The 21,429-nt window shown below is 42.8% G+C and overlaps 1 long non-coding RNA gene across 1 annotated transcript in view; it reads left to right on the top strand.

The window, feature by feature from the left end:
• LOC142073238 (uncharacterized) overlaps nucleotides 1-21,429 on the top strand; it is a 416,891-nt gene that overhangs the window by 168,877 nt on the left and 226,585 nt on the right. The window contains exon 2 of the long non-coding RNA XR_012670008.1: nucleotides 3,714-3,920. This is a non-coding gene — a long non-coding RNA (uncharacterized LOC142073238). The remainder of the gene's footprint in view (nucleotides 1-3,713; nucleotides 3,921-21,429) is intronic.

The following is a 21,429-nucleotide window of genomic DNA, read 5'->3' as shown; positions in this document are numbered from 1 at the left end:
AACCTTCTTCCCCCTCCCACACCCAAACTGTGCTGCTGTGGGGGTTAGGGGGGCTGAGACTGCCCCAGCAGCAGCCATGCGACTGGTGCAGGGGGCTGCCTGAGCCAGGCGCACCAGCCGCTGCAGAAGTCACAGAGAATCATGGAATCCATTATTTCCATGACCTCCATGACAAACTCGCAGCCTTAATTATGACACAAGCAATGTGACTGTCCAACAGTGAAATTTCATTGAACAAGGACATTAATATTTGGTTTCAGAAAAGGTGTGTAGCTTAATTAAAACAAGTTTCCCCTTCTCCATGCTGAAGTTTCTGTAGCTATGTTTGATTAAGCAGATGAACAACTGAGACTGGTGCCAAAACATTTATTCTGTATAGAGAAGCAAACTCTCCTGTTGACTGACCTTTTCAGCTCAGAAACATTGACCATACAAGTTTAATGCTGGATTGAAGGAACAGACAATTTCATGGATGAGAAATATATAAATCAAGACTTGACAAGTAAAATTAGCAATAGTGTGCCAAAGGGCTGGAGGGGAGCAAATATCTAGAGGCAAAAATACCATAAGGGGTAAGGAGCAGGGGAATAATGGACTAGGAAGGTAGGGTCTGATTCTCATCTTACATGAGTACAGTCAGGATACTCCTGATGTACAGTCAGTGGAATTGTACTGGTGTAAAACTGGAGGAAGGGAGGAGAGATTCAGACTCGTCATTTCTGCTTATTTAACTGATGGATCAGGCATACTGTGTACAAGTGCTTCAGAGGATCTTAGCTTTATAAATCCAACTTGCATAAAGTCCAAACAATCTCATCCCCAAATAGTGGCTTCAATAAAATCTAACTCATCCTATAGATGGCTCCTAAATAGCAAAAAAATGCTTATTTTCATCTGTGTTTTTGGTTTACATTGAGCCAATGTTACTGTGTGAGGAATTTCTGAGGTAAAATGTGTGATGGAAAAGATACTTTAATATAAAATGGATTGCTATGAACACTGATCTCTGGTGTCCACTGCAATTTCCTGAAAACTCCCCAGATAAGAAAAGCTTGGTGTGACTGATGCATCTTTTGTTATTAAAACCCATCTGCAAAATGTTAATATATCAGTTTCATCTCTGCAATGATAAAGAAAAGAACGGCCTGAGTTTTGTTCTTATTTGTTAAAAATCAGGGTGTGTGAAGGTTAAGAGCCTGATTGTGCCATAGGTAGTACCATTTATTTGACCACAGGCAGTACACGTATTCTGCCTTCGTGAGTACAAAAGGCAGAATTGGGCTCTAGAACTCTGCTTCTGTAATGAACTCCATGCTGAAAGACCCCTGCAGCCACAAGGAAATCTATTAAAGCCGTTGATATGTACACTGGTGCAAGGATCTGCCCACAAGGAGTTTGCTGCAGGGTGAGGCCCTTAGCGATTGGTTTTTTTTTTTTTTTTACATTGCAAATGCAGAATCAGTCTTGGTTACTAAGGAAAAGTCCTTACTGAAAAGTCCATTCTGGCTGGGCCCTTTATGTTGCCATCTGAATTAGCTATATCGAATTGTGTGAGCCATGGTTGCCTGGAGCAGCACTAGGGATATTTTTAGCATTCTGCACCACTTGTGGAGCAGAAAAGGGGAAATTGGAAACATACTGTGAGTGGAACCACAACAAAACATCACCTTCAAAATTTGCTAAACTATTTCCCAGTTATTTGCAAAAATCATGTGAGACCACTGCATCCCTACCCCATTCTCCACATAAGACACCCTGAATAAATGTCCCCACTCAGTGCCAGAGCTTGGCTTTGTTGGTCCTTCCATGGCTCACCCTCTGCACGTTCCATGGTAGATCTTTTACAAACCGTGGTTATTTTGGGGGAGGTGCATCCCTTCAAAACAAACTATGAAAATTTGTAGAGAGAATCTTCACCTAACGTTTGTTTGTTATCAATTTCTCCCTGCTGTAGTAAGTGGCAAGGAAGCAGAGAAATCTCTTACAATTGTATACAAAACTATTGCCGGAGGCTGAATGAGGACAATTTTCCAAATGGTGAGAGATGAGTTTGAGACAGTAGAATCGTCTCCCAAGGGAAACATATATATTTTTTATATGAATGTAGTGCACAGAGACACCAACCCACAACCAGAGCTCCACTGTGCAACATGCTGTACAAACACATAAGAGAAACCAGCTAAATAGGCAAGATAGACCAAGAAAATGTTTTCCCCAATTTACAAACGGAGAACCGAGGCTTGGAGAGATTAAATGACTTACTCAAGGACACAACTTGTGGCAAAGCCAGAAATTGAACCAGGGTCTCTTCGCTCTCAGTCCAGCTTCTTAAACACAAGATTATTTTTCCATATCATTTAACGAGACTCTTTTATACATTATTAAGAACTGGAAAAAAATCATGAGCCAAATTTTGCCTGTGGAAGAGCACATGCAACTGCTGATCTCTATAATAAAAAGCACATATATATCTGGGAGCAGAATTTGGCCTATTGTAGAGAACAAATCTGCTGTGGCAAAAGGATGGTCAAAATGGGTTTACAGGTCTTTTCTATTTCTAGCTTCTTTGTTCCCTCTCTTCATAATTTCTTCATTGTGATGGTGAGTGCTGTTGATCAGATCAAGAACATGTGACTCAGCCAACTGAAAACACAACTTTAACCTTCTGCTCTTGCAAGCTCTGTGACATGTACAGCTTTGAGTTTTAATAATCTTGACAGCAAGGCATAGCTGAGAAAATTCAACAGACCAGGAGAATTTGAAAAACTATGCTTAAAGTGGGAGGCTTTTTTCATTTTTCAGTCCATTTCACAAAACCAGTAAAAGGAAAATTGCAACGGGTTTATATATAAATACATGTGGTGCAGTACTAACAAAAGGTTTATCTGGATTACCCATCTCCCCTGGAGGAGAATTGAGTATTTTAGGCTAGCCTAACAATTTTGTGAGTCTAAGAACCAACCCTCCCCCAGCCCTTAAGCTTAGATCTAAGAATGCCTGGATAGCTTTTTGTTTATAGTAACATCAGGAGGCCCTAACTCACATCAGTTACCTATTGTGCTAGGTATTGTACAAAATAGAAAGTGACACAGTCCCAGGATCAGTGTTTACAGTGTGAGGGCCTGATTCTACTATGAACTCTGCACCCACACAGACTTCAATAGGATTCTGTGAAGGCCAGTTTTCCACCTAGATGGTTCTCACTACAGTGTGAGGGCCAAAATAATAGGCTAAACAGACCCAGAGTGGGAAAAGGAAGTATTACATATCTGGGACTGAGACACAAAAGACTTGCCCAAAGTTAAGTAGGAACTTTTTGGCAGTGCCAGGAATTGGACTCAGATCTCCCAAGGCCCAGTCCAGTGCCTTAACCACAAAAGATCATAGTCAGTCCTTTTTAAAACTAACCAAAAAGGATGACCGAGATGTCCAGCAGAAGCAGAGACTGTAATTGGAAGACCAATAATACCTTTCTCGGCGACTATCATTTTTCAAAAAGGAAAGGAAAGTCCCTTAGCCGTTTACACTAACGTGGTTATTGGCACTGCAAATCTAATAAATGACATGGAAGACTTAACTGGGCTTGCAGTCATAATATACCAGCTAAAGCTTTCTATTTGTTTGATGGAGCTAGATACTGGAATTAAGGAATTGATGTATTTGATTTACCTGTGGTTAAAATATTATTATGTTCTTTTCTTTCTTGCCTGCAGTTGGTTACCGACAAAGCTGTAGCAATGAAAACCCTAATGGCCACCACCTCTCCCTGCACTCTTCTTCGCTGAGAGGGACCAAAAAAGGATCATCTTGGCTATGGTACTTCCACATCCAAGCTTCTCCTAAAGAAAGGAGGCAGAATCTGTTGTGGCAATGGGAGGCTAGTACCCAGGGGACTTCCCTTAGCAGCTCCAGAGAAGCAGGTAGGACAGCTGCACTTACTTCTCATGGAGCATTAATACAGAGAGTGGCCTTTTGGGGAGGGGCTGCTGCTTAAAAGAATTGATATGGCTGTATGCACACTGGATTGGTTGGTTGGCTTTGTTGTGGAAATGTCATAATTTATGGCCCATATGTATAGTGAATGAATTTGGACAAGCCAGGCTAATACTTACGCTTAATTAACTGGCTTTGGCCTTGTCTTTGTTTGATTGATTCATCCTTATGTGGAATTGCTGTAAATAATGCTTACAGCTGCTGTGTAGGACAAAGGTGATGTTTTGATGGTGTTCCATGAAGGAGTGCTGGGCAGAGATGGGCTCCACCTTACAAAGAGAGGGAAGAGCATCTTTGCGAGCAGGCTGGCTAACCTAGTGAGGAGGGCTTTAAACTAGGTTCACCGGGGGAAGGAGACCAAAGCCCTGAGGTAGGTGGGAAAGCGGGATACCAGGAGGAAGCACAGGCAGGAATGTCTGTGAGGGGAGGGCTCCTGCCTCATACTGAGAATGAGGGGTGATCAGCAGGTTATCTCAAGTGCTTATATATGAAGGCACAAAGCCTTGGAAACAAGCAGGGAGAACTGGAGGTCCTGGTGATGTCAAGGAATTATGACATGATTGGAATAACAGAGACTTGGTGGGATAACTCACATGACTGGAGTACAGTAATGGATGTTTATAAACTGTTCAGGAAGGACAGGCAGGGCAGAAAAGGTGGGGGAGTTGCACTGTATGTAAGGGAGCAGTATGACTGCTCCGAGCTCCGGTACGAAACTGCAGAAAAACCTGAGTGTGTCTGGATTAAGTTTAGAAGTGTGAGCAACAGGAGTGATGTAGTGGTGGGAGTCTGCTATAGACCACTGGACCAGGGGGATGAGGTAGATGAGGCTTTCTTCTGGCAGCTCGCGGAAGCTACTAGATCGCATGCCCTGGTTCTCATGGGTGACTTTAATTTTCCTGATATCAGCTGTATTGCTCTCCCAGCAGTGCATAGACAATCCAGGAAGTTTTTGGAAAGCATAGGGGACAATTTCCTGGTGCAAGTGCTAGAGGAGCCAACAAGGGGGGAGCTTTTCTTGACCTGCTGCTCACAAACCAGGAAGAATTAGTAGGGGAAGCAAAAGTGGATGGGAATCTGGGAGGCAGTGACCATGAGTTGGTTGAATTCAGGATTCTGACATAGGGAAGAAAGGTAAGCAGCAGGATACAGACCCTGGACTTCAGGAAAGCAGACTTCGACTCCCTCAGGGAACAGATGGGTAGGATCCCCTGGGGGAATAACATGAAGGGGAAAGGAGTCCAGGAGAGCTGGCTGGATTTCAAGGAATCCCTGTTGAGGTTACAGGGACAAACCATCCCAATGTGTTGAAAGAATAGTAAATATGGCAGGCAACCAGCTTGGCTTAACAGTGAAATCCTAGCGGATCTTAAGCATAAAAAAGAAGCTTACAAGAAGTGGAAGGTTGGACATATGACCAAGGAAGAGTATAAAAATATTGCTCGGGCATGTAGGAATGAAATTGGGACGGCCAAATTGCACCTGGAGTTGCAGCTAGCAAGAGATGTTAAGAGTAACAAGAAGGGTTTCTTCAGGTATGTTGGCAACAAGAAGAAAGCCAAGGAAAGTGTGGGCCCCTTACTGAATGAGGGAGGCAACCTAGTGACAGAGGATGTGGAAAAAGCTAATGTACTCAATGCTTTTTTTGCCTCTGCCTTCACGAACAAGGTTAGCTCCCAGACTGCTGCGCTGGGCATCACAACATGGGGAATAGATGGCCAGCCCTCTGTGGAGAAAGAGGTGATTAGGGACTATTTAGAAAAGCTGGACGTGCACAAGTCCATGGGGCCGGACAAGTTGCATCCGAGAGTGCTAAAGGAACTGGCGGCTGTGATTGCAGAGCCATTGGCCATTATCTTTGAAAACTCATGGCGAACGGGGGAAGTCCCGGATGACTGGAAAAAGGCTAATGTAGTGCCAATCTTTAAAAAAGGGAAGAAGGAGGATCCTGGGAACTACAGGCCAGTCAGCCTCACTTCAGTCCCCAGAAAAATCATGGAGCAGGTCCTCAAAGAATCAATCCTGAAGCACTTACATGAGAGGAAAGTGATCAGGAACAGTCAGCATGGATTCACCAAGGGAAGGTCATGCCTGACTAATCTAATCGCCTTCTATGATGAGATTACTGGTTCTGTGGATGAAGGGAAAGCAGTGGATGTATTGTTTCTTGACTTTAGCAAAGCTTCTGACACAGTCTCCCACAGTATTCTTGTCAGCAAGTTAAAGAAGTATGGGCTGGATGAATGCACTATAAGGTGGGTAGAAAGTTGGCTAGATTGTCAGGCTCAACGGGTAGTATCAATGACTCCATGTCTAGTTGGCAGCCAGTGTCAAGGGGAGTGCCCCAGGGGTCGGTCCTGGGGCCAGTTTTGTTCAAGATCTTCATAAATGATCTGGAGGATGGTGTGAATTGCACTCTCAGCAAATTTGCGGATGATACTAAACTGGGAGGAGTGGTAGATACGCTGGAGGGCAGGGATAGGATACAGAGGGAGGATTGGGCCAAAAGAAATTGGATGAGGTTCAATAAGGATAAGTGCAGGGTCCTGCACTTAGGACAGAAGAACCCAATGCACAGCTACAGACTAGGGACCGAATGGCTAGGCAGCAGTCCTGCGGAAAAGGACCTAGGGGTGACAGTGGATGAGAAGCTGGATATGAGTCAGCAGTGTGCCCTTGTTGCCAAGAAGGCCAATGGCATTTTGGGATGTATAAGTAGGGGCATAGCGAGCAGATCGAGGGACGTGATCGTCCCCCTCTATTCGACATTGGTGAGGCCTCATCTGGAGTACTGTGTCCAGTTTTGGGCCCCACGCTACAAGAAGGATGTGGATAAATGGGAGAGAGTCCAGCGAAGGGCAACAAAGATGATTAGGGGTCTGGAACACATGACTTATGAGGAGAGGCTGAGGGAACTGGGATTGTTTAGTCTGCGGAAGAGAAGAATGAGGGGGGATTTGATAGCTGCTTTCAACTACCTGAGAGGTGGTTCCAGAGAGGATGGTTCTAGTGGTGGAAGAGCACAGGACAAGGAGTAATGGTCTCAAGTTGCAGTGGGGGAGGTTTAGGTTGGATATTGGGAAAAACTTTTTCACTAGGAGGGTGGTGAAACACTGGAATGCGTTGCCTAGGAAGGTGGTGGAATCTCCTTCCTTAGAAGTTTTTAAGGTCAGGCTTGACAAAGCCCTGGCTAGGATGATTTAATTGGGGATGGGTCCTGCTTTTGAGCAGGGGGTTAGACTAGATGACCTCCTGAGGTCCCTTCCAACCCTGATATTCTATGATCATGGAACATACTGTGTTGAAGGACATAGATGAGAGGAAGTTAATCACAACAATAAATACACTAAAGGTACTGGCAAAAAATCCCTAAGCTGGGGAGAAAAACAGGAAAGTCCTTACATTGAGTAAGGAGACATTATGACCTGAAAATAGCATGAACAGCAAAAATTTATATAAATGATGTTTGTGCATGTGTAGTTTATGGGTTATAAGACAGTGCTTATTGCTGATTGGATAATTAGATCATGAGGAAAGATATAAATATGTTGGAGTGTAAGGGGATAATCGGAGCTTTGTAGGAGGAATCCATCATGAGCCACCTATGCACCAAGAGGAGGTAATTGATCAATACCTTTCTTTGTTTATCTCTCATTCATTGCATTTATAGTAACTGTAAAATGCAAGGCCAGACTTCTGGTTCAAATTGTTTGACTTAATAAACCTGAGTGTCAGCCCCAAATGCATAGTAATCCTGAGTCAACAGTGGTTTGGACCTTGTTTGAATGAACAGCCCCACGAACTGAGGGGCCCTTACAAAGAGACTTTTTTGCTGCTGTTTCTCTAAAAGGTCAACAGGAATGTTTCTCAAAAAGAGAGCTTCTTGGGTTTAGGACCAAAAGGGCCCAACCATGGGGTTCAAGCACCTTATATTGCTCCCTCTCTCACCATTTGGCAGGCTCCCACAGACTCCTGGTACACAGTAGCTGAGGATTAGTCAAAATAGTTCCTACAAGATTTGTCTTGAATCATGTCCCTAGACCCTGGACCTTTTTCTAAGTTTGGGATCAGTGTAGTTTATGGAAAACTCACTTTACTTATCCCAGATTCCTCCTCTTTGAAACCCTCTATTCCTGGCTTTTAGCCTCCTATATTTTATTTTAGGGCATATCTGGACTGAATCTCTTGGTTAAAACAGAGAAGGATCTGGGGGAAGATTACATTTTGACTTTTACACTGAGGCTATTGCACCAATGTTGTCTTGAGACTTCAAGAGTCTCTCTCTCTCTCTCTCTCAGTTAAGAGTGTGAGTCTTGCTGATCAGAAGGAACGGGGGGTGTGTGTAATTTTCCCATAAAGAAACTACAGCTGAAAAGCACATTAGACTTAGAAGCTGGGTGGGAAAAGGTGCTGTATCTAGGAAAAGGTTAATAAGGGAATAAAAGATTTTACTTTGGGGAGAGAGGAGAAAGAAAATGCCATGGAAACAGAAGAGCAACTGCTTTGGAAACAATAAGAAAGTAATGGAAAAGCCAATCTTTCTCAAGTAATGGCCACCACAGGACTTCTAGCAGAGGGGGAAGATTTGAAATATACTTCATTCCATTATTTTATTGCTAAGCAACACCCTTGGACTCTAATGATCTTGACATGTGATGGAAGCAATGAAGGAAATGCGGGGTAAGCAGGGCCAGATTACCTCTCCTGTGGACCTGGGGCTATTAGATTGTGTGGGGCCCCTGTATACAAGTCTTTTTCCTGGGAGGGAGTTTGGGTGCAGGAGGGGATTCTGACCTGGGGCAGGGGATTGGGATGCAAGAAGGGGTCCAGGGTCTGGGAGGGAGTTTGGGTGCAGGGTGTGTGTGGGTGTGTGTGTGTGTGTGTGTGTGTGTGAGAGAGGTGCAGGCTCTGGCTGGGAGGTGCTCACCACGGGTGGCTCCCGGCCAGCAGGGCTCAGGCTGGCTGCCTGCCACAGCCCCACGCCACTCATAGCCCCAAGCACATCTGTGGCCCCTGCGGGGAAGAAGGCAGTGGTCTCTGTGCACTGCCCACCCCTCGCCCACAAGCACCACCCCCATAGCTCCCATTGGCCAGGAACTGGTCAATGGGAGCTGCAGCAACAGTGCTGGGGGCAGGGGTAATGTGCGTAGCTGCCTCTCACCCCCCACCAGGGGCCGCAGAGACTGCCAGCAGCTGGCCGCTTCCAGGAGCAGCATGGGGCTATGGAAGGCAGCCAGCCTGCATAAGCACCCCTTTTAGCAGCCTGGAGATAGCTGCCTGTGATTTATTTTTGTGGGGCCCCCCTTGAGCCGGGGCCCTGGGCTGCAGCCCCTAAAGCCCCTGCCTTAATCCAGCCCTGGGGGTAGGTGGCACAAGTACTCATTAAAAGAAAGAGGATAACTTGTTACACACACAATTACAAAATGAAGGAGCCTGACAAATTGGAGAAACATGTTGAGCTTCCTCATTCTCTGCTTAGCACCCAACCCAGGTCAAGGTTAGAGTTGCTTTGTGGCAATAGTCCCTAAAGGACAGCTGAGGATAGCCAGAGCACAAAATGTTCCAGCCACTCCTACCCTGGACACACTCCTCCCTGCCCTCATATATGTCCTGAGCCAAGTGAACCCCTGCCTCAGTGGATGGACCTGCATCCACTTCCTTTGCACCACCTGAGCTGTGTGAAGGGAGCAGAGTGAGTCAGAACATCTGTCCCTTTACTTCTACCATAACTACCATTGTTTGTCAGGGTGACAAGGATTTGAATAAAGTATCAGGGGGATTTGAATGATGGCATCTGTTCAACTTGGATTTAATCAGAGTGAAAAAGACCACTACAGCTGTAGCCATAGGGCTGAAGATTGACACTAGACTTGTAGTCTAGACCCTGGTTGTTGTGGTCAGGGCTTTGGATGCAGCAGAGGTCAATTGTCTCTTTCATAAAGATATCTTTCATCATCACAAAGAGGACTATATCACCAGAGTAGGAATTTCCCGCCTCTAGAATGAGGATTTCAAAAGACAAAGGCTGCTCTAGCTGTGATCCATTCCTTTCCTGAAGACACACGTTTGAATATGGAATGTGTTTGGACAGGATCCACAATGATCTGCTTGATAATTCTTGGCTACACCACCATCTGGTAGTTATTTTGCAACCTTTTTGATCAGTGAAGGGTAGGCACTTGGTCAGTGTGCGGAAATGGTGAGTCTTTAAGGCAGATTAACACCTCCACCTTTATAACCTGGTGGAAATTCTTCTCCCTGGCTCTGAGCCCTGGGAGCTTCTGTGTTCACATCATTTTGGGAGTCAAACAGTTGGCTCTCCATAGCAATCAAGCAGATAATAATTCATATAAATATCCAGCTATAATAATCAGATATAAAGTTTACACTCATTGATTTGTCTGCACTAGAAGCAAGGTAAAATCTAATTTCCCCAAGCTCTTATTCTGATAATTTCTATCCCACTGGAACTGGGGATTTACTCTGTGTTTGCATTGGTCTGCTCCCTGAAGTGCTGTTTCTCAGAACACCACCTTACACATCTATTTTTTTTGTGGCCAACATCTCTAAAGGGAAAGTAGCAGGTTGGGAATTTTCCATCAGAATAATTCTCTGGAAATTGAAAATGCAGTTTCTGCAAAATCAGAATTTTCCCAGGGAGAACTTTGATTTTGCTGAAAAAAATTGATTTTTTTTCCCATTGGCAAAATTTGAAACAAAATATTTCATTTCAGGTCAGTTCAAATAGTTCATTTTCTGAATGGACACAACATTTTCATGGATTCCAAGCCCAGACGGGACCATTGTGATCATCCAGACTAACTTCCTTTTCTCTGTAAAAAGGCATCTAGGAATTCTGACCTTATAAGAAGAAACTCCTAAATTGTGTCTTGAACAAAAATGTCAAGGAGAAAAAAGAAACAAATAAAATATATACTCATGTAAAACCTTAGAGCAAAACCTCTGCAGAGGTGATCTTGGGACCTGGATCCAGCTCAGAATTTTGTAGCTCAGGTTGTCTCTCTTAAGGATGTTTCTGTAATGAGGTAATGAAAAATAGACATAACCAGTATCAAAGAAAAATATTGCATTTATATTAAGCATGATGTAGTATGGAATAAAAATCTGCATGTGTGGGGTATGGAGACAGTGTATTGTGATGCAAATCAGAAGACCTGGTGCTTCAGGCACTGTGTTAAATTCAATTCAGTGCTGGAGGCAGAAATGTTTCAGATGTCATTTGGTCAGCTTTTTCTGGGGGTGTGTGTGTTTACACAGAAAAAGCAAGAGAGCTCTTGTTAGTTAACTCATTCAACAGAAGCAGCAGTAAAACTCCCTGAGATAACAAATCACATGTAATTTTCTTTTTATCTAAAGCAGCCACTATCCCTGACATACCCAAAGTAAGAACTAGTGGAACAGGTGCTTGATGGTATAGATTTAGATAACTGACCTTCTAAATGTATGTAGAGGGATTCATTTCTAGCCTCTTTCTAAAGACCATGATATCAGAAAGTCAAGGTAGCAGATACAAAATCATAACAATATTCAGGAAGATAGCAGAGTACAGAAGAATTATTTGCAGAGCTAAGGACAAAGCTACTCTATTGCAGGAAGTAAGAGACAGTTGGATTAATGAAGTTTCAGTAAAAATAGCTGGTAAATGGAATCTGGATTTATCTTTCTACTTACTCCATTATTTTACATAGAGCTGGGTGAAAAGATTTTGATGACCGTTTTCCATCAAATATGCAGTTGTATCTAAATCAAAATGTTTTGTGGGGGAGTGTCAATTCTGATTAAACTTTTCAATGGGAAAAAGTCAATGTTTCATTTCAACCTTTATATTCCATTAAAATATAAATGTAACCTATATAATTGATCTTTTAATATGAGAAGTTCAAATGAATCAAAAAATATGTTGATGGTCCCTTTTTTTAAATTTTGCCTCTTCATTCTGAATCTGATGGGGGGGGGGGGGGATCGAAATGTCAGAAATTCCCAGAGAACAGACTTCAGTTCTTTACCAGCTCTTATTGTACAGTTTGATTACCTCAAACATTAATTAACTTATCAGAACAATCCCCATGTGAGATAGGGAAATATCCCCATTTTAAAGGTGAGACTGAAGTATGGCAGTTAAGTGATTTTGCTCAACATAACCCAGGAAGTGGATCGTAGAACCAGGAATTAAACCCAGCTCTCGTGGATGAAAATCCAAAGCCTTAAACCAAAAACCATCCTTCCCTGGATGGCTTGGGAGATTGAGATGGAACCTCTGGCTCACTTGTCTGAACCCAGCCTTAGTCAGCTGTGTCTGAAAGCTTTTGCTGTCCAATAGCTGCTTAGTGGTTTATGTGGAACGTGTGGTAGTCCAGTTCTTAGTGGCTAAGAGTTCACGTTGCAAAAGTCCCACCCTTCAGTTAGGAGTTATCGCTATCTTAGTCATAGTCTTAGCAGAGAAGCCGAGGGTGAATGGCTGCAGTTATTGAATCAGTTTGTGTGTTGCTGTTGCATCCTGGAGGACAGATGTGCTATGTGAATAGATATAAATGGGTAGTTAGGTTCTGTGCCCACTTGTTTAGTGGCCAGTTGGATATTACAGTAGTGGGTCACAGCATGGAAACCTTCGTCAATCCTTGGTTCTATGGATGACTTTTAGCATAAACAAATATTTATCAGGAGTTGTTGGAATTATTTAGAAATATTATCAAATAAGATATTTGCATTGTAATAAAACTTCACGGTACTGATTTGGATGGAGTAAAACGGCATTGTACTTTCCTAAGGATATGGTCTAAAATGGCAACAGTATTACAGGCCTCAGGAAAACGTTGCAAGAAAAACAGGTATTCTGCAGAACTCAGTGAGTACATTCTGTGAGGCCAGCCACCCTTATCTGTTGATTTTAAAAGAACATGGCAGCCTATCGTATTTGGTGTCACATAGAAGTATAATGTTTTCTAAACTGGTTTCAGAGTAACGGCCGCGTTAGTCTGTGTTCACAAAAAGAAAAGGAGTATTTGTGGCACCTTAGACTATCCAATTTATTTGAGCATAAGCTTTCGTGAGCTACAGCTCACTTCATCAGATGTATACTGTACTTTCCACAGTATGCATCCGATGAAGTGAGCTGTAGCTCACGAAAGCTTATGCTCAAATTGGTTAGTCTCTAAGGTGCCACAAGTATTCAGTTTAGAAACAAGAAAAGGTGTCTTCAAAGTTTTCTATCTGTGATCAGTTCTGTGTTACCTTGATTTTTCTTTACTACATCTGTACATGTACAACAACCCATAGGTGGGTTCTCACTGAGGGTTGAATCCAGGACTTTTGGTTCCAAAGCACCATTATCATGTGAGCTAAAAGACTAAGGCCACTACCTGGGTGCAACAACAGGAACCCATGCAGGGAAACAGACACCTGTTCCCAATGGGCTACATGAGAAGGGGGATCTTTCCTCCTCAAGCTTCTGCTATGTATTTTCTGACTTGATTATCAGATCACCCATTTGGTAGATCACAATCACTTCACACCACTGTCTTCAAAGGGTCTTCTTATGGACTAATGTGCAATGTGTCTGAGTGCTCCAGTCATGGAGCTTAAAGCCAAAAGGCATCACCAAGTCTAACCTCCTGTATATCACAGGGCACAAACACAACCCTGCGACCTCATGCTAATCAAATTAAAACATACCAAACTTATTTGACCCATGTTAACTAAAGCTAAAGCCATTTAAAACTAAACTTCCACACAGCTGTAAACAAAAATATATCCACATCACCAACTCAGGCAAAAGTCTCTGAGGAGACAGATGGGCTTTGCCCTGGAGGTTAAGCTCTGGCTGTGTCTCAGATCACCGGGGGGGGGGGGGAGGAATAGAGGTAGGGGCCCTCCACTCAGAATCCTCTGTCACCATTCCAACTTCATAGCTGGGGATTTGCTCCAGCTGACAATGGAGAAGTGTGTCTCTAAGTAGATTCTAATCCATATAGGGCTTTAAATATCAATATTGACAATGTGAATTGCATCTGGAAATGAATGGGGAAACCAGCTCAGTCTTTCAAGCACAGCTGTAGCGTGCTCTCTGCAGCTTAATATCCATAAGGCAGGATTCTAACAGGATTATAAATTCGACAGCTAAATAGGGAGCAGATAATTTTGTTAAAGGAGAGTTGTGTGTGTGGGGATATGGTATGGCTCTAGGCACCCACACATAGCTCTAGGCACAAGCCTGTCTGTGTGTGTCTCTCTCTCTAATTTTTATATATATAAAATTATTTTGTAAATACATCTTTCAAAGTAGCCCAGAAAGAGCTGTCTTTACTTAAAGATGACCTGCAAAGGGAAAAAAATGGGCTTGTATCTAGAGCTATGCAGAAGATGGAAGTTCTGTTACACGAAGGATTTTGAGATTTCAGATCTTAGCTTCATTCCAAAGGGGAGCAACCCCCCCCCCCATGAAATTCTCTGCTAAGGAAAATTCAGAAAACAGTTTTCATTTTGGATCAATTGAAATATTTTGTTTTGATTTTGTCTGTTTTGTACTATAATATATAATACAAAAGAGAATTTCAAAATGAAAAGCCATTTCAAAACAAAAAATTGAAATAGGATCGTTTGACATTGTAGGGACTTCTTCTAAAATGAAATTCCAGCTAAATTGACCTGATTTCGCACAGCATTTCAGTTTTGACTGAACTGGATATTCTGATGGGATCTGACTGTCAAGTGTTCTGCAATTCACTTTGAGTGTTCTTATTGTTCCTTTAGGATGTTTAAAGAAAAGCTAAAAGTTATCTCTTGTCTTGTCTTATTTCTCTCCTCCCTCCCCCCTTTGCTTGTTTCTAGCATTGTAAATTCAGGTGCTGTTTAGCCTTGAAGAGTCTGTCTTTTGATATTAATGAAATGATGATGGCATCAGAGCCAAGAAACCGAAAATTGAGAATTTGAGGGAAAGAGTATTTTTAGCCACATGATTTCCCCCCGATTGTCTTGCTATGACCCATTTAACTTCAGTGAGGAACAGTTTGGGGAAAAAAGCCTTTTTTAAAGAATCAGCACCCTTGCTATTTCTCTTAGGCTAGGAGACCTAACATGCATCCTTGGAGACCCCACAAGTCCTGTAGCAAAACCAGGGAGGACCTGATACTTCTACTGTGAACAATACAAGCACTGGGGGAGGGGAGGGGGAATCTTTTCAGGCTTTCTTTAGGCATCATAAAGAAGCCAAGAGGACACAAGCATGTCATTTTTAAGGTTAGACATTTCCTGAGAGTTTCTAGCTAAAATATTGACTTTTCTTTTCATTTTTAATGGCTTGGGTTCAGTTTGGTGCTGGAAGACAAACATTCTAGAATACATTTGGGTACATAGGAATCCATGGTAAAGGGTCCAACAAGGCAGTAAGTTGCTCCCTGGACTTGCATAGTCAAAGGCTCTTTACAGTTTCATCTCCTGAAGAAATAATAGGGTTTAGGAGAGATTTGGCCAAATATCAGAACATGCAGTTTTATTTGTTTGTATAAAGGGAATCAAGTAGGCTTTTTTTAGCTGTCTCCCAGTTTGCAGACTGGTAGAAGGGTTTTGTCCAGGATCTCAGCCAAGCTTTTAACATTATCAGGATTCTGCAAGAGAAGGGAGATGTACGATGAGGCTCTGACCAGAATTAGTTTCAATCATTGAATGAAGCAGGCTTTTTCTAATGTGTTAGACAAACTGTTTCAGACCACTTTCCAGAATCAAATCCCTGGCTAGACTGTCCACTTGGAAGTCCTTATCAAATTAACTTCCTCAAGAAAGCACAGCATAGCAAGTATGTTATCGAAGCCCATTTATATGGGTCATTTTCTAAAGAGATGCATCTGAAAGGCCAAATTCAAGCTCCCACTAGAAAAGTGTGTTGTATTTTTACAAAATCGTTGACCAGGTAGATTTTACAATAAGGAGCCACACTCACTAGGATAAACTGGTGGAGACCTGCTGGTCTCAGTGGCAGAACCTGCTGGGGAAACAGGTTGGGCCTGTTTAAAACAGTTGCAATGTAATAGCACAGTTGTGTCTCTAGAGGGCTAGCATCACTCCAAAGATGATGGCAGGGAAAGGGGTGTGGCCAGAGTAGTAAGATGTGATGAGTCACCACATCTACAGAGCTGCTGTGGACCCCACTGTAAACTAAAGCTGACCTCTGCCCCTACAGAAACCTCAGTCAAGTCATTGGCTGTAACTCTGTCTGCCTTGCTTTGGGCTAACGTCCATCTGAGTACAGGAAGGTGTACTTTACAGGCCCCCCCGTGGCTGTGCTAATGAATCTCGCCCCAAACTAGCAGTTGGGTTTTACTTTTGAGGGGAGTGAGGAAGATATTTTCTAGGGGAAACATGGAAAGTCCAAACCTTTAAAACGATAGCGTACCAGGTGTGGTATGTTTGGAAAGGAGTGCACCTTCAAGGACATGTCTATTGCGTGTATCTTTGGTACAGCAAATAACTGCCTGCCCTGTTTCTCTCCGCAAAGATGTGGCACTTACACACATCCAGTATGACAACATATGTGCTGAATGCAGGCCGCATGATTGTTATGTCTCATCCCTCTGATGGCAAGAAGAGCTTACCTTTTGACTTCAGTGAGAGCACCATCTTAGGTAAAACACTCTCTAGGGCTCCTGTATTTTCAGTGATACAATGTATGTACCATGGGCTCAATCATGAACTTGTCTGTGTCTCCACATAATGGACAAAGGAGTCCTCCTGTGGCTACCCTCCTCACCGGATCCTGTGTGGCTGTGGGAAGAGGAGTCACCTCCAGGCAGCTTCTCCCCTTCCATACAAGGGGGAGTGGCTGTGCTGGTGAGAGGAATGGAAAGAGTTTTGGTTCCTCACTCCCAATGTGCTAACCTGCACAGTGGAGCCAGCAAGGAGGGGAAGTAATCTGGGCCAGGAAAATGGCTGGCATAGTTTACAATGGAAACAAGGAGGAAGGAGGGATCCGGTGGTGATATCAGCATAGTCCTTGTTCCACTCCTGAGGCAGTGTGGCTAAGTGCTGCCCCTTAATCAAGTGGGATTGCAAGGTGCCAAACCAGCCCCATTAAAATTAATCTTCAAATATTGTGAATTGAGCAACAATGGCAACCTTTCACTACATATCATAGCTATTACTTTGAGCCTGTCTGCAGCAGTGACAGTAATGTAAATTAAGTAGAGGCTCATTTATGAAACTTCATGTAAATATCCTTAAGAGGAACCAGGCATCAGTAATGGCTTTTAAAAAAAATATAAAATTGCCACAGATGCATTTCTGTTTTCCTAGTCACCACCGCTTTGCTATTAGAGATTTGACTTAGACATTGATGTCTCCGGTGGTACTGTGATAATTGGGAGACCAGGGCGGGAGGGAAGAATAGCAAATTTGTAGCAAAACAAAAATGGCATATTTGCACTTCACATTTGTGTCTGCTGCTAGTTGTGTATGAAAATCTTCAGTAGCAGCAGCTGCCTTTTGAATGTATTTACTCTGGTATTACTGGGCTGGCAAGTCAGGGAACAATGAGCTAATGTTTGGTTGGGCTTTCCCAGGCTGTTACTGGATATACAAGATGTGCATTAAGTAGACCCAAGATGTAGATATCCTCTTACCATCCTAGAAATGGAAGGGGACCTATTTAATGCTTTCTATATTTGTCATTGTCCCTGTCTTCCCACTAAATGTGGAAAAACAGCTTCAATAATAAATATATGCATTAAGAGTCTGATCCAAATTCCACTGAAGTCAATAAGAGTCTTTCTATTGACTTCAATTGGCTTCAATTCCAATAGTTTTCAGTTGCCACTCCTCTGCCTCACTCTGGCCTAGGCAATTTGCAATGATTTGAGTTCATTTGTGGTTAAATACACCCTGAGCTGTATCACCTCTCACTGGCCTTGCAAAGTCAACTGCAGCTCCAGTGAGGTGTTTTCCCTGGGAGAAAAGCCTCTGTCTCAGCACAGCAGAGACTGAGCTCTAGCCTCCTTAAATTTCATATGATGATATTAATAATAAAACCCAACCACCAAGGCAAAAGAAGGCCTTTAAAACTTTGAAAAGTGTGTGTGATGGGATGTTTGAATAACCCCATTTGTTGGGGTGCTCTGTTCTCTGGGCAGTGACAGAGTATCAGCCCCCTTAAAATTCTGTTCATATAAATAAAACCACAATGAAAAATGTGTGTTCTTTGCGTGAATGTATAAAACCTAGGATAGGTGCCCATATATATCTCATGGGTGCCTATCCAGGGGTTAAAACACAGAAATCTGTATAAAAGGCCTGCCTGTGAATATAACAGTCTCAATCCCTGCCCCACCCCAGTTAACAGCCTGCGAAAGATAAATAAAAATTTCCATTTTTAAATGTTTCTTCCTTCAAAGGACAGTAAGAAGCAATTGATTAAAACTGATGGCCCCAGATGGCTTTAGAGGTATCGGTGATGCTACTGATGGATTCTTAACCTTGGAACCCAAATCATTTTTCTACTTGTGCCTCAGCTGTCTTCTGCATGGTGCCATGGGTTTGTAACCTAGGGTGCATGATTTGACATGGGGGTATGTCTGCACTGCAAGCAGGGGGTGTGATTGCAGCTCCTGTAGGCATACCAAGCTAGCTTTGATCGAGCTAGATCAAAGCTAGTTAGAGTAATACTAGCAGTGTAACTGCAAGTAGCATGGGCCGTGGCACCAAGCACACTGCTTGAGTAGGTATCTAGAGTCCTGGGTGGGGTACTTAGGAGCTAGCCCATGGTGCGGTGGTGACTACACTGTTCTTGTTCTGGAACTAGCTTCAACCAAGCTAGAGCAAAGCTCGCTCTGGTGTGCCTACACAAGCTGCAGTTACACATCCTGATTGCAGTATGTACCCTTAGAAGCTAGACTGTGGCTTCATCTTCACGTTTGGCTATTTGGCTAATAGCAACTGCTATTGCTGGCAGTTGTCAGTCAATAAATTCTTTTGTCTTGAGTATCTGAAGCTGAAAAGCAACCCAGCTGCCAAATTTTTCCTGCTTTTTACAAAAGATGCATCTTCTTGGTGATTACAATGAAAGGAACGCCTTGAATATTCTTTGACTCAGACTTTTGTTTATGTAACCTGTGAGATTGCAATCTTTTTCTATTGAGTTCACTTGCTTTTTTTTTATATATGTTTCATGATTTTAGCAATCTGAAATAAGTATGATACAAGAGTAGCTTTCAATGTCCCACCGCTGTACGCTGAAAAAGCCCGAGATATATTTTTGTGGAAAAGCTGTAGGATCCACAGCTAATTGGACACAACCTTGCAAATCATTGTGCCATCTTCCCCAATTCTCTTGCAGACCCATGCAGTGCAAACGCAGGAGAGCAGCATAGCAGTAAAACCTGCTAATCATTAAACTCCTGGGCACAAGCTTTAAAAGACACTGGGTCAAAGTCTGGGTCCACTTCAGCTTCTTTACTCTACTCTGGTGGTACACGCAGTCTGCAAAGGATGACACAATTTGAAATTTCCTTTTAGTGTATATTCACCCTTAAGATTGATGCTGTGATTGTTCCTCCCCCGCTGCCTTGTATGTTTACACTCCCATTTATGTAAAACATGAAAAAGCTGCAAATATAGTCTAATCCAAATCCATGGTCAAATTTGGAGACACATCCAGGGAGCATTTTTTTCTATTTGCTCAGTTCTGTTATCTAATCATGTCTCTTAGTCTTTCCCATTATTTAGGACAACAAGCATGATGACAATCAACGTAAAACCATAGAACCAATCTAAGTACTCTTTTCAAAATGTATGCTGAATATATCCTAAGGCATTAAAAAAGTTGAGTGGATCCAGGAAGATCTACTACTTCTCAGACATCTGGTAAAAGTAGAGATGAATTCTGAATGTCCTCCAGCACTAAAGTAGTGCTGTAGATCAAGAAATAACGAGTATTGCTGAGACATCTGTTAATTTTGGTGTTCACTGTGGAACATGCAGTCTGTGTGCCTCTTTTATTTGTTACCTGGATTGCTTTTTAAGTAGGTCTGAGTGAGGCAATTTAGATAAAACAAAACCATCTCAAGCCTGTATGCACAATTGGAAAAAATATTCAATTGTTAAGGTCTATTGTAAAACATTTGCTCAATTTTGTACTTCCAGCAGTGACCCAATGAACGCCCATAATCCCCTCCCCCCCCAACCAAGTCTCCTTCGTTCAGTGGAACGATACTTACACCACAGTTAAGGCACTTCCATGGCTGCAGAGTTAGTAATTCTCTCTAGGATCCAATCCAATTCTTATCTCCCCCCACCCCAAAAAAGCAAGCCCCTGAAGAGAGAATTGCTTTAAAATGGTAGTGTGTGTGGAAACTGTCCCTCTGGCTCCCATGTTGTGAGAAGGATGAATGGTGATCCACAAAGAGCTGGGGTCATGGCCTTAAACATTCATAGTCTGGAATTTTGTGGGTACAGGTGGTCCCATCAGCTTGGATCTCAGGCTAATGCATGGAGAAGACTTGCCTTCACATGTCCCTGGGCCCTACACTCAAGCTGTAGCAGCAGAACGGTACAGTTTCTAGCCTTTCATTGGCTGGTTCCCTCAAAACTGTGTTTTGTGACCCTCTTACTGTTCACAGGGCACATAGCAGCTGTGGGTAATGCACACTGAGCAGCCATGTGGCATAGAACATTACTACTGAATGGCAGCATGTCATTTGGAGCTACTGCTCCCTGCATTTGCCTCCTGACTGCTTATGCTGGTCACCCTTGCTTGCCTGTCTTATGGTCCTGTGGAGGAAATAGAAATTGTTATGTAGTGAGGGAAGCATGCTGTTCCCAGGTTACTCTTTCCAGTTTTTTCTCTCTTCCATGGCACACTGTGGAAGGGAGCATATGGGACATTGATCCTAGTGGAAATTTTTGTTGTTGCTATGCAGAAGAATATGCCCCATTATTTGGTTGGAGCTGCACACAATCTTTGCAGGGAACATTAAAACACAATAAATCTTGGAGGAAAATCTTGGATCCTATTTTTTGGGAATGGCATCCTGAGTGAATAACAAAGTGGCTGTGAAAGATTTAATACTTTCAGTGAGGAAATATTTTTACTGTAAACCTACTTTCAGTTAATACAGATTAATCCACTTTAGGATGTAAAATCCTAGTGCCTGTTCTGTGCTATTTCTGTGAGTGCCACAGGAGGTTTTATTTTCCCAGACAACCAGCCAAAGGGCATATTTATTTGACATCTCCTTCATCAATGAAACAAGTAGAAGAGACATTAATCTAAGACACTGCATAGCAAGGAAGCACTCAAAGGGCTCAGTTGAGGAAGCAATAGGAAAAATGTCTTTTGGTGTTTTGGAGCTATATGAAAAAGCAGTCATTCAGGTTGGCGTTGGCATACATGCCATGCATACATGGCTGTTTTTCAGTGGTAAATATGGTATG

The sequence above is a fragment of the Caretta caretta genome, chromosome 9 (genome assembly GCF_965140235.1).
Source record: "Caretta caretta isolate rCarCar2 chromosome 9, rCarCar1.hap1, whole genome shotgun sequence".
NCBI classification, from domain to species: Eukaryota; Metazoa; Chordata; order Testudines; family Cheloniidae; genus Caretta; species Caretta caretta.
Note: the sequence above shows the minus strand (reverse complement) of the source record. Positions and strands in the feature narration are given on the sequence as shown.